This window comes from Ziziphus jujuba, chromosome 5 (assembly GCF_031755915.1).
Source record: "Ziziphus jujuba cultivar Dongzao chromosome 5, ASM3175591v1".
Lineage (NCBI taxonomy): Eukaryota > Viridiplantae > Streptophyta > Magnoliopsida > Rosales > Rhamnaceae > Ziziphus > Ziziphus jujuba.
This window is the reverse complement of record NC_083383.1, coordinates 4369322-4392762: the sequence shown is the minus strand read 5'-3', so window position 1 is coordinate 4392762 and position 23441 is coordinate 4369322. Positions and strand designations below refer to the sequence as shown.

The 23441-nt window shown below is 34.8% G+C and overlaps 4 pseudogenes; 1 reads left to right on the top strand and 3 right to left on the bottom strand.

The window, feature by feature from the left end:
• Window positions 1-12486: 12486 nt before the first annotated feature.
• On the bottom strand, window positions 12487-13380 carry LOC132803684 (cytochrome f-like; annotated as a pseudogene).
• A 447-nt stretch (window positions 13381-13827) lies between these two features.
• Window positions 13828-17425, bottom strand: LOC112492575 (acetyl-coenzyme A carboxylase carboxyl transferase subunit beta, chloroplastic-like; annotated as a pseudogene).
• A 1689-nt stretch (window positions 17426-19114) lies between these two features.
• On the bottom strand, window positions 19115-20618 carry LOC125419962 (ribulose bisphosphate carboxylase large chain-like; annotated as a pseudogene).
• Window positions 20619-21494: 876 nt separating this feature from the next.
• On the top strand, window positions 21495-22867 carry LOC125419982 (ATP synthase subunit beta, chloroplastic-like; annotated as a pseudogene).
• Window positions 22868-23441: the final 574 nt, after the last annotated feature.

The following is a 23441-nucleotide window of genomic DNA, read 5'->3' as shown; positions in this document are numbered from 1 at the left end:
AAGGCTTTAGGAGGAGTCCAAATGAGCCAACACTATACATAAGGAATGAATAAGGCATGATTGTTATCTCACTCTATGTGGATGATTTGTTGGTCACGGGTGAAAATGAAAAGAATGTGGAAGTTTTGAAAAATGAACTTGAAAAGGAGTTTGACATGTCAAGCCTTGGTGAAATGAATTACTTCCTTGGAGTGGAAGTGATGCAATGCTCTAGGGGTATTTTCATATCTCAAGAGAAATACATCAAAGATCTTTTGAAAAAGTTCAACCTTGATGAATGCAAGCCAATGTCAAGACCAATGAGCCAAGGAGACAAATACAAGAAGGAGGATGGCACACCAAAGGTAAACCCAACCCTGTATAGAAGCATGGTAGGAAGTTTGCTCTATGTATGTTCATCAAGACCGGATATTATGCATGCCACATGTGTTTTGTCTAGATATATGCAAGCACCATCCCAAAACCATTTTGTAGGTGCCAAAAGAATTCTTTGATACTTAAAAGGAACACAAGACTTTGGAGTTTGGTATGATAGGCAATATGTGATGAGATTAATGGCCTACTCGGATAGTGATTGGGCTGGACGCTTGGATGCTATGAAGAGCACTTCGGGGTATCTTTTCTCACTTGGTAGTGGATCATTCTCATGGAATGCAAAGAAGCAAGCAACAACCGCTCAAAGCACCGCCGAAGCCGAGTGCATTGCTTGCTCTTCATGTGCAAATCAATGCATTTGGCTTAGGAAATTATTGGAGGACCTTGGTTATCCTCAAGAGGGTTCAACCATCACCAAATGTGACAACACTTCAGCCATATCAATAGCCAAGAACCCCATTCAACATGGAAGGACAAAACACATACCGGTGAAGTATCACTCTTTGAGGGAGTTTGAAGAAAATGGAGAAGTAAGCTTGGAATATATCAAGACCGAAGATAACCTTGCAGATTTCTTAACCAAGCCACTTCCAAAAGCAAGATTTGAGACCTTGAGGAAGCTTCTAAATATTTCAAGCAAGAACACCAAGGAGGAGTGTTGAAATGTGGTGATCTTGCCACAATGTGCAAGGTAGTTCGGTTACACTTGCACTCTTTGTTTTGCAACATCAAAGACCAAACATTATATATGTTTATGCATTTTATTTTATCTTGTAATGTTTAAGAACAATATCCTTTTTGTAATGCCCTAAGCTCATTATCTAGCTTAAAGCCTTTTTTGTCTAGTTGCTGGAATTGTATTTCCAGCAACATAAGTCCACTTCCTTGGATGCCGTTTGAAGTAGGTTTGGTATTTGGACCTGAATTTTGGATATGATAAACTAGATATGCAGAGGAAGCAGAAACAAAAAGAATGGCCCAATTTGGAGCTAGGAAGGCCAAGTTAAGCCCAAAACAATCTGACCTTTGTGCAGTTTTGTTGCCCAGAAAATTGGGCAAAACTGCCTCGGGATGATTACTTTTGAATGGGTAAATGGACTTTGTTTTATCTGGTTTTTGGCTAGAACATAGTTTAATATTCAAAACGGCTTCCCTCCAATTTTCAAGTCAAATGGAGCTGGTTTTCAAATTCAAATGCCTTAGACAAGCTGAACTGCCCATTAAAGAAGGTCTCTTGCATGCCCAGCACATTGATTAGAGTTAGTTGAGGTAGTTTGGCTTGGTTGGTTACTTTTAATGCTTTTGTATTTATTGATCAATATGGCAGCATGCCTTATTGTATTTTTGATGTATTTAAAAGTATGAAAATTGCAATGAAAAACGTTGAGAAAGAAAATATTCAAAAAACAGATTTTGAAAAACAACATTTTTGGCTCTCTCTCTCAACTACTACATTTTTGGTTTCTTCTTCTTCCCAAAAGCTAACAACCTTCTCAAGAACCCTAAAACTCCATTAAAACCAGAAACAAAACCTTAACAAACCTAAAAAAAATAAAATCAAGAACCAAGAACCAACAACAATCATTCTTGACTAACACCTTGAATGATTGTGCTCTAGGGTACAACAACATAAACCTACACCAAAATCCATCAGTTTCATAAAACAAAAAGTAAGAACAAATTAGGAAACTAAAAATGGTAAATTTCGGCTATGCGGAGTTTAACATGTCTAGAAGCACAGGAGAACGTTCTTTTGCTAATATTATTACCAGTATTTGATACTGGGTCATTCATAGCATTACTATACCTTCCTTATTCATTGCGGGTTGGCTATTCGTCAGCACCAGTTTAGCTTACGATGTATTTGGAAGCCCTTGTCCAAACGAGTATTTTAAGAGAGAGCCGACAAGGAATTCCATTAATAATTGGCCATTTTGATCCTTTGGAACAACTTGATGAATTTAGTAAATCTTTTTAGGAGGCCCCAGTGACTATAGATATCTTTTGCAGGTTAGCTGTTCACGTACTAGTTGTACCTACCGTTTCTTTTTTGGGGTCAATATCAGCAATGCAGTTCATCCAATGATAAATATCATCCGAATCATAAAGCTACGACACATTCAAACCCGAATGAACAAAATATTGAATTGAATCATACCAGTCTCTACTAGGGGTTATCACTCATTTTTGTACTTGCTGTTTTATTTTCCAATTATTTCTTAATTAAAATAAGAAAAAGAATATTAAAAATATAGTAGCAATTCTCTTATCTCATTCGGAAGGATATAATCTTATAATTATCTATGGCTATTTATGTCTCTAGCATGACCCCTTGATGAAATATGGAGGAAAGTAGGAAAAATGGTCAATACTACCGGAAGGATTCCTCTTTGGCTAATAGGTACTGTAACTGGTATTCTTGTCATCGGTTTAATCGGTATTTTCTTTTATGGTTCATATTCTGAATTATGTTCATCCCTTTAGTAATCAGATGAACCGAGTTATAGACATGACATGAAAGTGTAAGAACTCAACAGTGCCCTCTTGAATTAGACAAAGAAAAAGGGGGTAGGCCCGTTGAGTTCTGAATAATCATAATAGTTTATTCGTCTAAATGGTAGAAAAAGGGATCACTTTTTCAGATGTTTCAAAAAACTCCATTTCATTTTTTTATAATGTTTTGGAAAACTCACTTCATTACTTGATTCAGAACATCTGTTCCTCAACAGCATCCGACGATACTTTCAAAAATCACGAAGGGATCACTCTATTTCCTCTTTTTGGATGACACAACCATAATTATATCTATTTTTTTAATAAGTTTTTTTAAGTTCATTGAAGAAGTTCTATTTGCTCACTAAAGTTTTGATACGAACCTAGGACGACCTGCTCCTAAACCCGTATTATATTAGCCCGGATCTAATTATATTCAAGTTCTAATGGTCACCTTGACCCCTAACCAAGCTGTGATTAGAAACCTTGGTATATAATGAAGACACCACAATAGGTGATGGAAGGCCTATTGATAAGTCAAACTAAAATACTCATTTACTAATGGTGTTTTAGGTGCTCAAAAGAACAAAGAGAATTCAATCTCACAAATAATTTTCTGTATAAAATTCAAGTTTCCTTTCTCATTGAAAATAAGCCTTTAAATAGGCTTTGAATGAATAAAATAAAACCCAAAAATGATTAGGAAATTTCGGCCAACATAGAATCCAATTAGGAAATTGCCTAATTTCACATTCTTTCCTAAGCTAATTTGGATTAATTAATTCCCTTATTTTGAATTAGGAATTAATTAATTTACAATGAAAATAATAAAATAATAACTTTCCTAAACTTATTTGTCTGACTAGTTTGACAACTAAGCTGACTTATGTCTGATGTCCGAGCAAACTTATGTCTGCCTGATGTCCGAGCTAACTTATGTCTGTTTGAGCTAACTTATGTCTGTCCGATGTCCGAACTAAGTTATGTCTGATGTCCGAAGTCCGAGGTCAAATGTCTGAGGCATGGGTGTTCGATACAAAATGTCCGATGTATGGGTGTCTGATATAAAATGTTCGATGTATGGGTGTCCAATGTAAAATTTCCAATGTATCAGCTTCCACCACTTGGATGCTTGAAATAGGTCTTTTATCTTTAGGTATGGACAAGCCCTTTTAAGAATAAATTACATTCTAGATAAAGGCAGCAAGGTCGTCCTTAAACCTCTTAGCTTGCGCCCTAGTGATCGGTCGAATCTTAATCCGTATCGGATCAGTACCCCAGTGAGTTGTCGGTTGTGCGAGCTTGGGCGGATTCGCATCATTCCCCACCTCTTGAAAAGGATTTGCCCTCAAATCAAAGTCATCACCTGCAACAAAAGGAGACAAATCATAAACATTGAAGGTGGCACTGACATTATACTCACCCGTTAGATCAAGTTTGTAAGCATTTTTGTTTATCCTTTCCAAAACTTGAAAAGGTCCACCACCCCTCGGCATGAGTTTTGATTTCCTTTGTTCGGAAAATCTCTCTTTCCTCAAATGCAGCCACACCCAATCTCCAGGTTCAAAGACCATTGGTTTTCCACCTTGATTAGCCACTTTTGCATATTGCTCGGTCCTCTTCTTAATATTTGCCTTTGTCTTCTCATGAATCTGTTTTACAAAATTAGCTTTTTATTTTCCATCTAGATTAGCACGCTCACTCAAAGGTAAAGGTGTTAGATATAATGGAGCCAAAGGATTAAAACCATAAACAATTTCAAATGGTGTATATTTAGTAGCTGAATGTAAAGGCCTATTATAAGCAAATTCAACATGTGGCAAACATTCCTCCGAAGTTCTCAAATTTCGACTAATTAATGTCTCAACAATGCAAACAAAGTTCTATTCACTACTTCGGTTTGTCCATCAGTTTGCGGATGACAAGTAGTTGAAAATAAAAGCTTAGTACCTAAATTAGCCCACAAAGTTTTCCAAAAATAACTTAAGAACTTAGCATCCCTATCCGAAACAATAGTTCTTGGCATTCCATGCAATCTCACAATTTCCTTAAAAAATAAATTAGCAACATTGGATGCATCATCAGTTTTATTACATGCAATAAAATGTGCCATCTTAGAAAACCTATCTACTACAACAAATATTGACTCCTTACCTGTCCTTGACCTATGCAAACCAAGAATAAAATCCATAAACAAATCTACCCAAGGATAGGTAGGAATCGGCAAAGGCTTGTACAATCCATGCGGCTTCAATGTTGATTTTGTTTTTCGGCACTTCATACATCTTTCACAAATTCTCTTAACATCTCTCCTCATGTTAGGCCAATAAAAATGTTCTTGCAGCAAGAATAAAGTTTTAAAAACACCAAAATGACCCATTAAACTACCCTCATGTCCTTCCCGAACCAATAATTCCCTAATGCTACAATTAGGCACACAAAGTTTGTTTTCCTCGAACAAATAGCCCTCAAATATATAAAATTTAATATGCTTTACCTGTCCTTGACCCTTAATATGCTTTAAAGACTCATGATCCGTATGAATCACAAACTCCTTTGGCATGAGATAATGCTGCCACGACTCCAAAGCCCTCACCAAAGCGTACATCTCCTTGTCATATGTCAGGTAGTTTAGTGCAGCTCCATTTAATGGGTAGGCTATGGGTCTCCAAAGCCCTCACCAAAGCATACATCTCCAAGTTCTTTCACTAAAGTAGGCCATGGGTCTTCTTTCTTGCATTAAGACGGCTCCAATACCTACACCCGAAGCATCACACTCAATTTCAAAAGTCTTAGAAAAATTTGGTAAAACTAATAAAGATGCATTACACAATTTTTCTTTTAACAAATTAAAATATTTTTCTTGTACTTCCCCCCATTTAAAGGCCACATTCTTCTTGACAACTTCATTCAAGGTGCGGCTATGGTGCTAAAATCCTTAACAAATCTTCTATAAAAACTTGCCAAGCCATGGAAACTCCTCACTTGGGTGATTGTTGTAGGAATCGGCCACTCTTTAATTGCTTACACTTTAGCTTGATCCACTTTGATTCCTGCAGCATTTACTACAAATCCTAGAAAAACAAGCTCATCTTTGCAAAAATCACACTTGTTCATGTTAGCAAACAATCTTTTCTTTCTAAGAACTTGCAAAACTTGCCTAAGTTGATCCACATGCTCATCCAAGTTTTGGCTATACACCAAACTATCATTAAAATAAACAACCACAAATTTACCAATAAATGGACTCATTACATGATTCATAAGCCTCATGAAAGTACTAGGTGCATTAGATAATCCAAAAGGCATAACGAACCATTCATACAGCCCATATTTAGTTTTAAATGTGGTTTTCCATTCATCACCTTCTTTCATTCTAATTTGATGATAACCACTCCTAAGATCAATTTTAGTAAACATGCAAGCACCATGCAACTCATCAAGCATATTATCTAACCTAGGAATGGGATGTCTATATTAATGGTGATGGTATTTATAGCCCTACAATCAACACACATTCTCCAAGATCAATCCTTTTTAGGTACCAACAAAAACAGGAACAGCACATGGACTTAAACTCTCACAAATGTATCCTTTATCAAACAAGTCACTTACCTGTTTTTGCAGTTCCTTTGTTTCTTTGGGATTGCTTCTATATGCTGGTCTATTTGGTAAGGCAGCCCCTGGGACAAAGTCAATTTGATGTTCTATCCCTCAAATAGGTGGTAGTCCACTTGGAATCTCATTCAGGAAAACATCTCCAAATTCCTTCAAAAGAGAAATCATTGAACTTGGCAATTCAAGTTCTTCAAAGTTAGTTTGATCATTAATATAGTTTTCTTTATATATCATGACCAGCAAGGGTTTCGTACATTCACTAGTCTTATTAATATCCCCAAAACTCAAATAAAAATACTGGTTTTTCCTCTCTTTTCTTTCTTTTCTTTTTCTTCCCTCGGTTTGGCTCTCATTGGCGGAAATTTCCAGATTGTTGGTGCTCTCGGGTTTACTCTCTTTTTTCACCCCCCCTCAGCTTTGATGTGATTCCGCCAGAGCCCGCTCCACCAATAACCCGCTGGGGTGCTGACTCGACACGGATGAAGACTAGGGCAATCACAAGAGCTCAAATTAAGAGATTTAAGGACAAACTGGGAGTATTTATACAGGGGGTAATCAATCTCAACAGAGCTTGTCCATACTTGAAGATACAAAGCCTATTCTAAGCATCCAAGTGGTGGAAGCCGATACGGACCCGGGTGACGGTTTTGGTACATTTTTGGAGTCCGGGAAGCATGAAATGGTTCCAATGCTTTATGGGTTCAATACATATGCCTAAGAGGTCATGGAATCAAGTTAAAGCAGCCTCAAATGCAATCAAAAAGGGCTTGTACGGACAGCCTCAACAATTTGGCCGAATTTGCTGTATTGCTTGCTGGCTTTACTGTATTTTACTGTATTAGCCTTTTCTTATTTTTCCAAGCATGGGCAACGTGTGGGACTTCATATTCAGCTTATTTGGCATCCTACAAATCATCTAGAAGCTGATTTGAAGCTCAAAGAGGTCAAAGATTGATCAAAGTCAACTTGATCAAAAAGGCTAGCATTTTTAGTTTTCTAATTTGTTTTTACTTTTTGTTTTAGGAAACTACCATTACTTTTTGGCTTTTATTTATTTATTTTCTGGACAAATAACTTTAGGAAGGTTTTTATTTTATTCTTTCCATTGTAAATTAATTAATTCCTAATTTAATATAAAGGAATTAATTAATCAAACTTAGATTAGGAACGGAAGTATAGTTTCGACCAACTAGGTTTCTTTATGTGTGGTGGCCGGTTTTCTTTATGTTTTAGGGTTTATTTTGTTTCTTTCAAAGCCTATTTAAAGGCTTAGTTATCAATAAGAAAAAACTTTGATTTGATTAAGAAAATACTTGTGAGATTAATTATCTCTTTGTTCTTTGAGAACACCTAAAACACCATTAGAGAATTGGTTGTTTTAGCTTGACTTAACAATAGGTTTTCCATCCCCTATTGTGGCGTCTACATTATACCAAGGTTTCTAACCACAGGTTGGTTAGGGGTTGAGGTCCATTCCATTAGAACTTGAACTTAATCAAGATCCGGGCTAATATAATACGGGTTTAGGAGCAGGTCGTCCTAGGTTCGTATCAAGCTTTCTCTTGGTTTTTCCACTCGATTTGGGTTTTAGAAAGCTTACCTTGATCAGTAACCTCAATCTAACCTTCTTGAAAGGATGGTGAAGCCGTTGGTGCCATACTTATTTTCTCCTTGAGCTTTTCGGCCTCCCTCCTTTGTTGCATTTGTAGTTGATCTTTGTAGACCTCCTTAGGAGTCAATGGCTCCAGCTTGATTTTCTTCCCTTTAAACCTTAAAACAACACTATTTTCTCGACCAAAATGAGTAGCATCTTTGTCAAATTGCCATGGTCTACCTAGTTAAATATGTCCGGCATGCATTGGTACAATGTCACACAAGACAACATCCTCATACCTACCTATATTAAATTTAACTTGGGCTTGCTTATTTACCGTCATCTCACCGCTATCATTTAACCATTGTAACCTATAGGGTTCTGGATGTTTAATTGTTTTCAAGCATAATTTATCAACTACAAGACTACTTATCACGTTGGTACAACTCCCACTATCTATAATCATGCTACAAATCTTACCTTTTATTTTGCAGCAAGTGTGGAAGATGTTTTCTCTTTGTATCTGCTCTTCATCTTTGTAGACAGCAAGTACTCTCCTTGAAACCAAGCTCAACTCAGCATTAGATGTGTCTACTGGTTCGGCTTCATCAGCATTGCATTCCTCCTCTTGCTCGGTTTCAGCTTCGTTTTCTTCACTTGCAGATTCCAGCTCACCATTACCCTTTAATATCATGATTCTTCTATTTGGGCATTGGCTGGCTATATGTTCTCTTCCTTGGCACTTAAAACAAATTATTTCTCTAGATTTTTGAGGTTTAGGATCAGATTTTATCTCACCTCTAAGTGCTTGGACAGATTCCATTTTGGCCTCCCTTTTTGACCGGTTGGTACTTTCTTCTCCAGCTTTCGGTTTTGGTTTGATTTCAATAGCTGAATTGTTTCTCCAGCCACTTGAATTGAATCTCCCACTGCTGGAAGCACCTCCAAGCCGTGATCCTACACCCCTCCTCTTGAATTGGTGTTCAAGCTTAATGGCTACATGCTACATCTCCTCCAACTCCAAGTATTGTTGCAATTCAAGCTGGTTGGCAATGTCACAATTCAAACCACCAAGAAATCTCGCCATTGTTGCCTCCCTATCTTCATTCATATTCAGCCTCATCATGAGCATCTCCATCTCTTTGTAATAATCCTCCACGGACCTACTTCCTTGAGACAAAGATTGAAGCCTTTGATGCAGCAACCTATGGTAATGTGATGGCACAAACCGCTTTCTCATGGCTCCTTTCATTTGTCGCCATGTTGTGATCAAGTCATCACCAACTCTTCACCAGGTGCCTTGCTCATTTGTCCACCATTGGAGTGCATAATGGCCAAACTCCATTGCTGCCAACTTCACCTTTTTACCCTCCGAATAATTATGGCAATCGAATATCATCTCCATCTTTTCTTCCCACTCCAAATATGCCTGGGGATCACTTTTTCCCATGAATGGTGGGATTTTGACCTTGATATTGCTAAGATCGTCAGCTGTTTCTTCCCTCCTATACCTTCCACAGCCAGCTCTCTCTTGGACAGCAAAGGTTTTGTCCATGCCTTCCTCAAAGTCTCCACCGAAATTCTCCTCCTCAAATTCCTCTCTCAGTCTCTCACGACCTCCTCGTCCTCGACCTCGACCTTCATGGAATTCTTGCCTATTTCTTGTGTTCGACATTCCTTGGGAAACTTCTAGCCTTCCCATCCTTTGATTCATGTGCTCAACTTGAGCACTCACCCGCTGTAATTGTTCCAAAACAGCTTTCAATTCCGTTTGCTCACCACTCCTGGTAGCTCGTGGATCACCATGAAATCCTACAGACTCTTCTTCGTTAATTCTCAGTGGTGTGTCTCCTCTTCTTATTCTAGAATCTGCCATGCTAGTAAAATACTGCAACAATAAAATAAATCCTCACAATATTCATCCCCTCACGTGTTTCACTCAAACAAGGTCTCGACACTCTTGTTTGAACACTAGTTTCGACTTTTACTCTCTTTTAAGCTCACACTCTCTTGCCTTTTTTCTCTCAATGAATTATCTTAAAGTTCTAATTAAAATACCCACAATAACAGTAAGTAGATTACAAGCATGTTTTAATTAAACTTATCAATAAAACAGTAGCTAAAAGTAGGCAATACCGAAAGAATTCAACAAAACCTAGTTTTCGGCTTTTCTAGGCAAAATAAAGCAAATTAATGAGAAAATGTTGGAATTTTGAAGATCTAGACCAGATGGTAATAGATTATGAGTTCAAGAATAAAATTCTAGAAAAATAAATTCAAATACGAACAAGAATCAATGAGAACAAAAATATAGAAAAGTGTTGGTTCTTGTTCTTGTAATTCAAGTTTTGTATCAAATCCTTTAACTAATTTTAATCCAAATAATTTAAGCACCCAAAATTCCAAATATCCAGCAGCAAAAATAATTCTCCAGTAACTCAAATATTGAATAAATAATCACAAACCAGCAGCTATAACAAATTTCCAGCAAACAAATCAAACTCCAACAAACCGAAAGTTTTTTTTTTTTTTATTTGGCTTGTTCTTCTTCTTTTTTTTCTTTTTTTTTTTCACTCACAGATTAACAAAAAACTGTATTAGCAAAGATCAACATTAAAAATTGCAATTCCACACCAAAAATAACCAAACCCGTGACCTCCAACAAGATACAAAAGTGCAGTTTTTTTTTTTTCCTTTTAAATATGTTGCCGCAACCCTTCTTTTTTTTTTTTTTAATATATGAATGCAAATATTTAAGACCAAAACAGAAAAAAAAATCAACAAAAACCAAAATTAACAAGAAAAATGATGAAAAACAACCAACAAACTAGGAAACAAAAATACGATAAAACTAGGAAATCCTAATTCAACTAGGAATGAATTTTTTTTTTTTAAGATGCAGCACATGTATGGGATGGATGCAACCTTAAACTAATGCTAAAATTGCAGAATAACACAAAAACAAATAAAGCAAATAAAGATAGATCAAACCTGAACAAAATTTGGCTCTGATACCAAATGATACGAATCTAGGACGACCTGCTCCTAAACCTGTATTACATTAGCCCCGATCTAATTATGTTCAAATCCTAATGGTCACCTCAACCCCTAACCAACCTGTGATTAGAAACCTTGGCATATGATGAAGACGCCACAATAGGTGATGGAAGGCCTATTGATAAGTCAAACTAAAACACTCATTCACTAATGGTGTTTTAGGTGTTCAAAAGAACAAAGAGAATTCAATCTCACAAATAATTTTTTGTATAAAATTCAAGCTTCCTTTCTCATTGAAAATAAGCCTTTAAATAGGCTTTGAATGAACAAAATTAAACCCTAAAAGGATCAGGAAATTTCGGCCAACATAGAATCCAATTAGGAAATTGCCTAATTTCACATCCTTTCCTAATCTAATTTGGATTAATTAATTTCCTATTTTGAAGTAGGAATTAATTAATTTACAATGAAAATAATAAAATAATAACTTTCCTAAACTTATTTTTCCAGCAAATAAATAAATAAAAACTCAAAATATAAATTGAAACACAAAATAGAAAACTAGTTGACTAGTTTGACAACCAAGCTGACTTATGTCTGATGTCCGAGCTAACTTATGTCTGCCTGATGTCCGAGCTAACTTATGTCTGTCCGACATCCAAACTAAGTTATATCTGATGTCCGACGTCTGAGGTCAGATGTCCGAGGCATGGGTGTCCGATACAAAATGTCCGATGTATGGGTGTCTGATATAAAATGTCCGATGTATGGGTGTCCGATGTATCAGCCTCCACCACTTGGATGCTTAAAATAGGTCTTTTATCTTCAGGTATGGACAAGCCCTTTTGAGAATGAATTATATTATGGATAAAGGCAGAAAGGTTGTCCTTAAACCTCTTAGCTTGAGCCCTAGTGATCTGTCCAGTCTTCATCCGTATCAGATCAATACCCTAGTGAGTTGTCGGTTGTGCGAGCTCGGGCGGATTCGCATCAAGTTTCCAATATTTTTTGTTTGTCCACTATCACTACTTACATTCCTCTCATTTCTTTTATAGTTTTGTTTCTATTCTACGCTTATTTATCTCTTAATTTTTAGTGTCCAATCGAATAGAAAACTATTGATTCATTCTATGACATTGAAATCTGAAAATATTGACATAATCATACCGCTTCAATTTGGATTGAAAAAAACAAAGAAATAAAGAAGAGGGGAGTAAACTCAAATAGTCTTCTTCATAGTATACATACTAGGAGTGTGGTCCAAGTAATTCAATTCCCGAACTTAGGTAGAAAAAACATAACAAAACAATAAGCTTTTTAGAACTTTTTTGATCATCCATAATTACATAGCATAATTGGCGACAAAAGTTGGATTCTTTTTAGAGCTTGGTGTGGACAAATCTTCAGATCTAGAAATTCACTTCGGACAATTGAACCTTCTCAAAGTGTTTCTTTTGAAGAACCAAAAATATTTGTGCCAAAATAAAAGATGCCAAGAAAAGCAAAAGTTTTTGGACACGTAATGGATCTTGAAGTACTATTTCCCCATCCCCCTGATCAAATCCACCCACATTAGGATTGCTCATTACTGGTTGATCAAGCTTGATGAATTCCCCCTCTGAAACAAGAAGTTCTAGTCTTGAAGGGATAATATCAACCACTTGACGCCATCCGATGCATCCATTATGGTTATTTCATATCCCCCTTTTTCTTTTCTTATGGTTTTGCTTACTATACCTGACGCTGTAGCATTATAAACATTATTGTTACTCTTGCTTCCGTCGGGATAAATCTGACCCCGTCCCCTATTGCCGCCTATGTATATGGGATATTTTAAGAAGTGCACATCTTTCTTAGTAGCGGGGTCCAGAGAAAGAATAGGAAAGGTGATTTCACTATATTTTTGACCAGGAACAGGACCTATCACAAGATTTTTTTTTTTTTTAGAGGGACAATAGCTCTGAAAAGATAGATTGCCTACTTTTTCTTTAATCTCAGGCGAATTACAATCGGGAGGGGCTAATTCAAACCCCTCAGTAAAATAAGCACAACCCTACGTTCAAAGCTCCTTTTTTACCATTAGCAATAACTTGTTTCAGTTGCAGATCATAAGGAATTCGAACAACTGCTTCAAATACAATATCAAGAAGTACAGCTTCTATCTTGATATCCACGGACTTATTGGCTAAATGGCAATTGGCACATAGAATACAGCATGTCGCTTCTCGTGGATTTTTATAAACCTGCTGTGCAAAAATGGGATATGCATTTGAAATGGGAGCCCAAGTTATTATAGATATCATGAGCAAGATGGAAATAGATTGAGTAGTCTTTTCCTTTATCCAAGAAAAGGTATTTCTAGTTTGCATGGTCCAATCATTGATCCCGAAAATTTCTACAATAAAATTAGATAAGTCGCTAGTATAGTTCCCTATCTATGATTCTGCTATTTACTGAAATAATTTTACTGGACCATTGAAGGAAGCCCCCAAATGGGTAGAAAGAATAAGTACAATTTTGAATGGGTTGCTTATGTACAAAGTAACGAGCATTATAATTGAATCGATCTATCATTTTTCAGTCATTCATTGAATGATAAATGACTACAAGTGACGGAGATAATCGATTTAAATAACGAAAGATCCAATATTTAAAAATGGTATCTAAAATGTCTAGAAAAGTAGAAACAAGACCTGATATAATTTGATCATTATGAGCAAATCCAAAATCTATGTATATAGAGCCAATCATTAGTTCCCAACCGTGTGGCGAATGGAATCCTATACATAAATCAATTAATAAAAGAATAGAAAACACTTTTATTGTGTCGCTTAAGTTATATAGGAATTCTTGAACCCAAGAATTAAGAATAACAAGTTCGTTATTACCTAGAATAGAATAACCACTAAGAATAATGAAAGAGATTATATTTATCGAGAAATGAAAAAACGTATTCATACGATTCTCATTGTGCATTTTGATCAATTGGATCGTTTCTTTGTAGATTCTGCAGTCAGGCTTTGGTAAATGTGTTTTTGGGTATTCCTTTATCATTTCATCCTAGAGGGAGAGTTCTTCTAATTTCTTGAATATCATTCAAAAAAATTTCAGAGTGTCTAGCATGCCACAAATTAGTAACCCAGGATTCCATACTTTTATTAAATGAAAGAGAGATCCACCAAGGCAAAAATACTATAAATGAAAGATATATAAGGGAAATGAATGCTTTCTTTTTTGCTATTATTTCATCTAGGAATTTTTAAATGAACTCACCTCATTTGTCAACTCAATACTACTATTTATATCAAGCATTGGTTCTATTACATTAAAAGTTATAGAGCCCATGAATCTATTTCCTATTTTTTATTTGTGATTCAGTAAAGTGGTTAGTCCTTGAATTTAGAAAGTATACAGAAAAACAATACGGAAATACAACAAGAAAGAGTGCACTTCAAATTCAAAACAAAAAAAAAAAGCAATTTCATTTTATGATTTTCCTTATTTGTTTGCGTTTAGCTCAAATGAGCATTCTAAATAAACTTCAGTTAAGTTGTGCTATATAAAAAAGAGGATTCTTGAGTTTTCGTTTTTCCATCTTGCTAAGAAAGCTATCATTCTTCAGTTATTGTTTCAAAATACTTCAATTGGTACACGCAAAAAATAGGCCAATTCGGCAGCTTTTTGCTCAATTTCTCGTAGAGTCAAATTCTCATCAGTACGATTCAAGGGAATGGACCCCTGGCCTCTGATTTCCATATAAAAGGCACGATGAGCATAAATACCCTCTTTAACTTCTATTCTGATGGACTGAATGTCTTTCATAAGGAATCGGAGGAAGATGCGATGCTTTTTTCTAGGAAATCCCCAACAAAAAATACACACTATTCCTCTTTTTATATCGAATCGATCATAACCACTACCTACATTCCACGAAATTGTGCACCACAAATAGGAACTAATAAAAAGACCTACGATTCCATGAAAGACGTGATGATCCCTTGTGGAAAAAAAATTATTTGCTGAGAGGGAACTAAAGATATCAAATTCCTACCAAAAAAACTAGAAGTTCCAACCAATAAAAATCCTAATGAACCTAAAAAAAGGACATTTTTCGAGACCCCGCTATAAGTTATATCCATATACGGTCTGATCACCAACTCATACTATACTAGATCTAGTTGCATTTTATTGGAATTGGGGAATAACAAAAAAAAATTTACTTTCAATTTTTTGTTTTCGAAGTAACTCTCATCAACTAGCACTGTTATGATGTGAACTTTTAGGAGTAATTCATCGAATTGCCTAGATCTAAACTAAAATATGAACATCCCTTTCATATGATATCTTATAGATATCCACATACATATATTGAATTTACATTTGAAAATAGCTCCAATTCAGTTACTCATATATCATGTTTACACATTCATACGAGCTTATGCTTGGAAGAAGCCACACGTTATACCATATTCTAATAAATAGATATCCGTGTTATGATTCACGTAAGTCTTGAAAAAAAAATATATAAGATTTTGCCTCATCATCTTTAAAAAATTTCGTTTTTTTGAACATGAAGAGACAAAGAAACCATTGCAATTGTCGGAAAAACTAAGCCCACTAAAGGCACAAAAATAGAGGGTAGGGTGTCAAGAATTGTCATAGAATGGGTATCTCGATTTAATATTTGATTTGTATCTGTTATTTATTGTTATATTAATCTTTTAACCTATTATAAAGATATCTTATAATTCATATAATAATTATACTATTATACTAAGTATACCTAAGTGAGTATATACACTAATTAATATTAATTATTAATAAATGGTATATAATGTATATATACTAAGATATAATAAAATAAGATAATAAAATAAGGATATAATAAGGAGTCTATAATATAAGAGTCTATAGACTAATATATATATATATTTTAATATATTTAATATATATTAAAAAAATATTTAATATATATAAAAAAAATATATATATATATATTATAAGTCTGTAAAGTAATAATAGACTAGAATATACTACGTACGTATATAATATAATTAATGTAAATCAAAAGTGTAAATATGTAAATAAAATAAGTAAATAAATGGGCTTATTCATCTTTCTACATGCAATATATGCATGATAATTCACTTTTTTATTATGTTCATTATTTATTTTTATTATACTTCATTTTTGTTTTTCTCTTCGTGAAAAAATTCGTTATAATACGATCCGACAAAAAAGATTCTTAGTAAAATCAGGGGTTCTTGAGGGATATAGAAAGATACAGGACACCCTCGTCCAATTTCATGGACGAAGGAGACAGAATTCGCTCTTTTTATTTTGTTTGATAGAGATTTCCTGACCTGATTAGTAATCAGGGCTATCGATAAAAAAAAAGTATCCGTATGATTCTTTTTACAATTTAATCTTATGTTACCAAAGAAAAATCCATTCTTGGAATTTTGACTTTGCTTCTTATAAACTAAATAACTACTTGGTTACCACAAAACAAGTAATAAATTTAGAACAAGTAATAAATTTTTGAATTTATTAAATTTAATAATTTATTAAATATTAAATTAAGGATAAAATTAAGGATAAGGATATATGGCTCTCCTTAATTTTATTTTGGATCTCATTTTTTGATTCAAAGGAAAGAAAGCATGGAGCTAAAATAACTCACTCAGAACACCTTTTAAAGGATTACGTGGTACGATTGGATCGAATAAGACCTTATGGAATAAATATCCAACCGCTTGTGCACCCTCGGATACTGTCTTATTCAATGTTTGTTCAATTACTCTTTTACCCACAAATGCAACATAGGCATTTGGTTCGGCAATAATGATATCTCTCAATATACTAAAACTAGCTGTCATCCCACCCGTAGTAGGAGATGAAAGGATTGATACATAGAATAACTTATTATTTGATTGATAATAATATAAAGCAGAAGATATTTTAGCCATTTGCATCAAACTCAAACTTCCTTCTTGCATACGTGCTCCTCCAAAACCACAAACTAGAATAAGAGGTAAAAATTTATTGGTAGCTCGCCCACTACCGATCCCATACTACCCCCCATAAACTGAAAATCCATAACCTCGATTGTTACAGGAATACCATTTAGTCGACCTATGCCTGTTTGAACAGCATTAGTTAATCCTATCTTTCTTTTATTAAAATCAATACAATCTTTATAAGGTTCCTCCCACAAATGAAATTTATGGGATCCCTAGAGACCATGTCTTCATCCAGAGACTCCCAGGTACCTGGATCAACCGTACTTTCGATTCTATCTGAACTAGTCATTTTCAAATGACATCCACAATGTTCACAAATATTCATTTGAAATTTAAAAAAATTCTTATAATTTAATCCATAATAATTTTCGCATTGCACCCACAAATATTTGTATTTTTTAGTTATCTCTAAATCACTTTTTCTACCTCTTATTTGTACTTGATTTAGAGAAAACATTAAATCATTTTTTCTTTCTCTTATTTCAGCTAGGGCTTTCTTTAATTGTTTTCTTTTAAAATTTTATTTAATTTTAATTTGTTTTCTTCTAGTTGAGTTAGAGCTCTCTTTAAATCCCTTTTTCTTTTTCTTATTTCGGTTAGAGCTCTCTCAAACTCTCTTTTTCTAAAAGTTTTTGCACTATCATCCGTACTGGTTCGTATATTGGAACTCCCGCTTTTACTATTCATATCACTTTCACCACGAATGTAACTATAAATGTAACTGTCATTAGTATTGACACCACTACTTAAAATATAACGATCAATACTGATTTGTGAACGAAGATAACTGTCAATGCATCTAGTAATGTGATTATTCCAACTATATTTAGTATCATACATGTAACGATAATAATGAGGATCATCACTCTTAGATACATTATTCGGATAACTAGAATTTTGATAACTATAAAAAGAACTTTTTGGTGCACTTAGAAAAGAACGATCGGTGTCAGTCTCAAAAATTTGATTTTTAATATCAAAATATATGGAGTAATGGTCCCTATTACTATCCGTAAAGAAAAAAGTTTGATCATATATGAAATTTCGAATGTACCTCCTGACGCCAACTAAATGATCAACATTACTGTAACTATAATTGTTACTCTCAATCCCATTAGGAATTTTTTTAGTCATATGATTTATAATCGGATCTTTATTTACACTGGTATTTTCCTTTTCAATAGGACCACCAAAACTATCCATTGATTTACTTAACCCACACCTATATTCTGACCCCCTCCTAAACAACATCGAATCGAACCGACATTTTTCCATAGAGCTTTCTTGCCCTTATTTACATGAAAATACAATAAATGAATAGTCATTTGATAAAAATCATTTGAATATTCTGATTAGAATTTAGAATCAGAATAAGCATATAAATCCAATCGCTAAGATTATTAACTAATAACAAGTAGATACTGAAAAAAAAAATTATTATCCCTTGCGAGAATCCAGAGTATCTCTTCTCTATATATGATAGAATAAAAATAGGATGAAATCTTTTTCAATTATTTTGAATTGAAAAAAGTTTTTTTTATTATAAATAGCAAATAGCGGGTTCCTCCATGTTGTGTCAAATTCACATCGAAAAAAGAAAAAGTTGTTTTCTCGTATGAATATGAAGAACATTTTTTCGTAAAATCTCACCTACTAGTCAGTTTCTATTCCAACACAGAATGAAAAGGACAATATACAAGATGGGTAGAAGAAATTGTGATACTCGACTCAATCCATGATTCGAAATGGCAAGATATAATAATATATAAAATAAAAATATAATTATAAAAATGATAATTAAAATATATAATATAAAAAATACAAAAATACACCAATCCTAAGGATCCATAGGGTTAATTATGGATCCAACACAACAATAGAAACGTTTAAGTTGTTTCACCTTATATTTTGTATTTAAGATCTTATCTTGTATATCTAGATAGATCTGTATCTATCAAAACTTGATAAAATCTTTGTATTCGGCTTAATCCTTTTACTAAACGATTGGGCCGAGTTTAATTTCAATTACAATTAAGAGAATGAATAGTGAGTAATTACTGGATTACAAAGTATCCATTGGTTCGAATTCAAATTTGATCTCCTTCCATACTTCACAAACAGCAGCTGGTTCAGGACTCCATTTACTAGCCTCACGGATAATTTCATTACCCTCACGAGCAAGATCACGTCCCTCATTACAAGCTTGTACACATGCTTCTAGAGCTACTCGATTAGCTATGGCACTGGGCGCATTTCCCCATGGGTGTCCTAAAGTTCCTACGCCGAACTGTAGTACGGAATCATCTCCAAAGATCTCGGTCAGAGTGGGCATATGCCAAACATGAATACCCCCTGAAGCCACAAGGATAACACCTGGTAGAGAGACCCAATCTTGTGTGAAATAAATACCGCGACTTCGATCTTTTTCAATAAAATCATCGTGTAGTAACTCAAAAATGCCTAAAGTGATGTCTCTTTCCCCTTCAAGTTTACCTACTACAGTACCAGTGTGAATATGATCTCCACCAGACAGACGTAACACTTTAGCTAGTACACAAAAGTGCATACCATGATTTTTCTGTCTATCAATAACTGCATACATTGCACGATGGATGTGAAGAAGTAGACCATTATCTCGGCAATAATGAGCCAAGCTAGTATTTCCAGTGAATCCCCCTGTTAAGTAATCGTGCATCACAATAGAAACTCCCAATTCTGTGGCAAATACAACCCTTTTCATCATTTCTTCGCATGTACCTATAGTAGCATTCAAGTAATTCCCTTTGATTTCACCTGTTTTAGCCTGTGCTTTACAAATGGCTTCGGTACAAAATAAAAAACGGTCTCTCCAACGCATAAATGGTTGGGAATTCACGTTTTCATCATCTTTGGTAAAATCAAGTCCACCACGAAGACATTCATAAACTGCTCTACCATAATTCTTAGCAGATAACCCTAATTTAGGTTTAATAGTACATCCCAATAGGAGGCGACCATACTTGTTCAATTTATCTCTTTCAACCTGGATGCCATGAGGCCGTCCTTGGAAAGTTTTAGTATAAGAGTAAGGATTCGCAAATCCTCCAAACATAGAGCGTGCAGGGCCTTAAACCCAAAAGCATTACCCACAATGGAAGTAAACATGTTAGTAACAGAACCTTTTTCAAAAAGGTGTAAGGGGTAAGCTACATAAGCAATATATTGATTTTCTTCTCCAGCAATGGACTTAAGGCCATAGCATCGATCTTGTAACGATCAAGACTGCTAAGCCTGTTAGTCCATACAGTTGTCCATGTACCAGTAGAAGATTCAGAAGCTACTGCGGCCCCTGCTTCCTTAGGAGGAACTCCAGGTTGAGGAGTTACTCAAAACGGTGCCAAGATATCAGTACCTTTGGTTTCATAGTTAGGAGTGTAATAAGTCAATTTATAATCTTTAACATCGGCTTTGAATCCAACATTTTCTTTAGTCTCTGTTTGTGGTGACATAAGTCCCTCCCTACAACTCATGAATTAAGAATTCTCGCAATACCAAGGTCGACTTGACACGAATTAGGAGTTAATGAAATCTTTCACAAAATTATCAACTAATCAGAACAGTTCGTTATTAGACCGTGGTATTTGATTCGCCAAATACATCATTATTGTATACTCTTTCATATGTATGGCACAACCCGCTCTTTGTTTTTCAAAGTTTCTAATCTTTTACCTTTTTTTTAATTGAAATATCTAAGAAATTCACTCTTGACAGTAATATATGTTGTATATGTAAATCCTATATGTAAAAATATGCAAAATTCATTCATGAATAGAAAGAAAGGGTATAGGTATAAAAAAGAAAAATAGAATTAATATAATAAATAATAGGCTAGGCGTAAATCAATATACTGAAATAGGAAATAGGACATGAAATAAAGGCCGATGAGATAGAAAAAAGGAATCATAATAGAATAGTGTTCGGCTTCGAATTCCATAGATAATATGGTTTGTATTGTCTATAATGATAGGCAAATGAAAGAATTTCTCAAGATTTTTATTCATTACTTGATATTTTGAAAATGGATTTTGGTTGAACTTGAAAATTCACTCATTGAAATTGAATAAGTAAACAATTGGATTGCATTCGGTTGGACGGCCCCAACAAAGTCGAGTGCTAGCACCCATTTTTTATTTCTTATTGAAATGTTGAATTAACTGATTGACTTAAGTTACTATCGAACATTTATTTTTTATTTCAATAATTTTCACAAAAAATTTTGATATCTTTTTTTTTTTATTATGAGAATCAATCCTACTACTTCTGGTCCTGGGGTTCCCGCGCTTGAAAAAAACAACCTGGGATGTATTGTTCAAATCATTGGTCCAGTATTGGATGTAACTTTTCCACTGGGCAAGATGCCTAATATTTACAACGCTCTAGTAGTTAAGGGCCAAGATACTGTTGGTCAAAAAATTAATGTGACTTGTGAAGTACAATAATTATTAGGAAATAATTGAGTTAGAGCGGTAGCTATGAGTGCTACAGATGGTCTAACGAGAGGAATGGAAGTGATTAACACAGGAGCTCCTCTAAGTGTTCCAGTCGGTGGAGTAATGCTAGGACGAATTTTCATCGTGCTTGGAGAGCCCGTTGATAATTTAGGTCCTGTAGATACTCGCACAACATCTCTTATTCATAGATCTGCCCCTGCCTTTATACAGTTAGATACAAAATTATCGATTTTTGAAATAGGTATTAAAGTCATAGATCTTTTAGCCCTTTATCGCCGTGGAGGAAAAATAGGACTATTCAGGGGAGCGGGAATGGGCAAAACAGTACTCGTTATGGAATTGATCAACAACATTGCCAAAGCTCATGGAGGCATATCCATATTTGGCGGAGTAGGTGAACGTACTCGTGAAGGCAATGATCTTTACATAAAAATGAAAGAATCTGGAGTAATTAATGAAAAAAATATTTCAGAATCAAAAGTAGCTCTAGTCTACAGTCAGATGAATGAATCGCCGAGAGCGTGTATGAGAGTTGGCTTAACTACCCTAACTATGGTAGAATATTTATGAGATGTTAATGAACAAAACGTACTTCTATTTATTGACAATATCTTTCATTTTGTTCAAGCGGGATCCAAAGTATCGGCCATGTTGGTTAGAATGCCCTCCGCTGTGGGATATCAACCCACTCTTAGTACCGAACTGGGTTCTTTACAAGAAAGAATTACTTCTACCAAAGAGAGGTCCATAACTTCTATTTAAGCAGTTTATGTATCCGCGGACAATTTGACCGATCCCGCTCCAGCCATAACTATTTACACATTTAGATGCTACTACCGTACTATCAAGAGGATTGGCTGCCAAAGGTATCTATCCAGTAGTAGATCCTTTAGATTCAACGTCAACTGTGCTCCAACCTTGGATAGTTGGTGAAAAACATTGCAACTACATAAAGAGTTAAACAAACTTTACAACATTACAAAGAACTTCAGGACATTATAGCTATCCTTTGGTTGGATGAATTATTCGAAGAAGATCGCTTAACCGTAGCAAGAAAAATTGAGTGTTTCCTATCACAACCCTTTTATGTAGCAGAAGTATTTATCGGTTCACCAGGGAAATATGTTGGTCTAGCATAAACAATTAGAGGATTTAAATTGATCCTTTCTGGCGAATTAGATGGTCTCCCTAAACAGGCTTTTTATTTAGTAGGTAACATCGATGAAGCTACTACGAAGGCTACGAACTTAGAAATGGAGAGAAAAATTAAGAAATGACCTTAAATCTTTGTGTACTGACCCCGAATAGAATTGTTTGGGATTAGGAAGTGAAAGAAATAATTTTTTATCTACTAATAGTGGACAAATCGAAATATTACCAAACCATGCACATATTGCCACAGCTGTAGATATCAGTATTTTGAGAATACGCCTTAACGACCAATGGTTAACGATGGCTCTGATGGGTGGTTTTGCTAGAATAGGCAATAATGAGATCACTATTTTAGTAAATGATGTAGAGAAGGGTAGCGACATTGATAAACTCTTGAAATAGCGGAAGCTAACTTGAGTAAAGCTAAAGGCAAAAGACAAACAATTGAAGCAAATATCACTCTCAGATGAGCTAGGACACAAGTAGAGGCTATCAATGTGATATCGTAACTAGGTGGTGGGTCCGAATAAGCAAAATAAGGTGTATAAACAGAAGTTATGTTTATACACCTTATTTTATTTTGTTTGCTTCTGTTGATTGAAATTGGATAAGAAACAAATATAATCAAGTAGAATCGACTTTTAATGAAACAAAAAAATATTTAATTCAAAATTAAATAGATAAATAGAGTAGGATGAA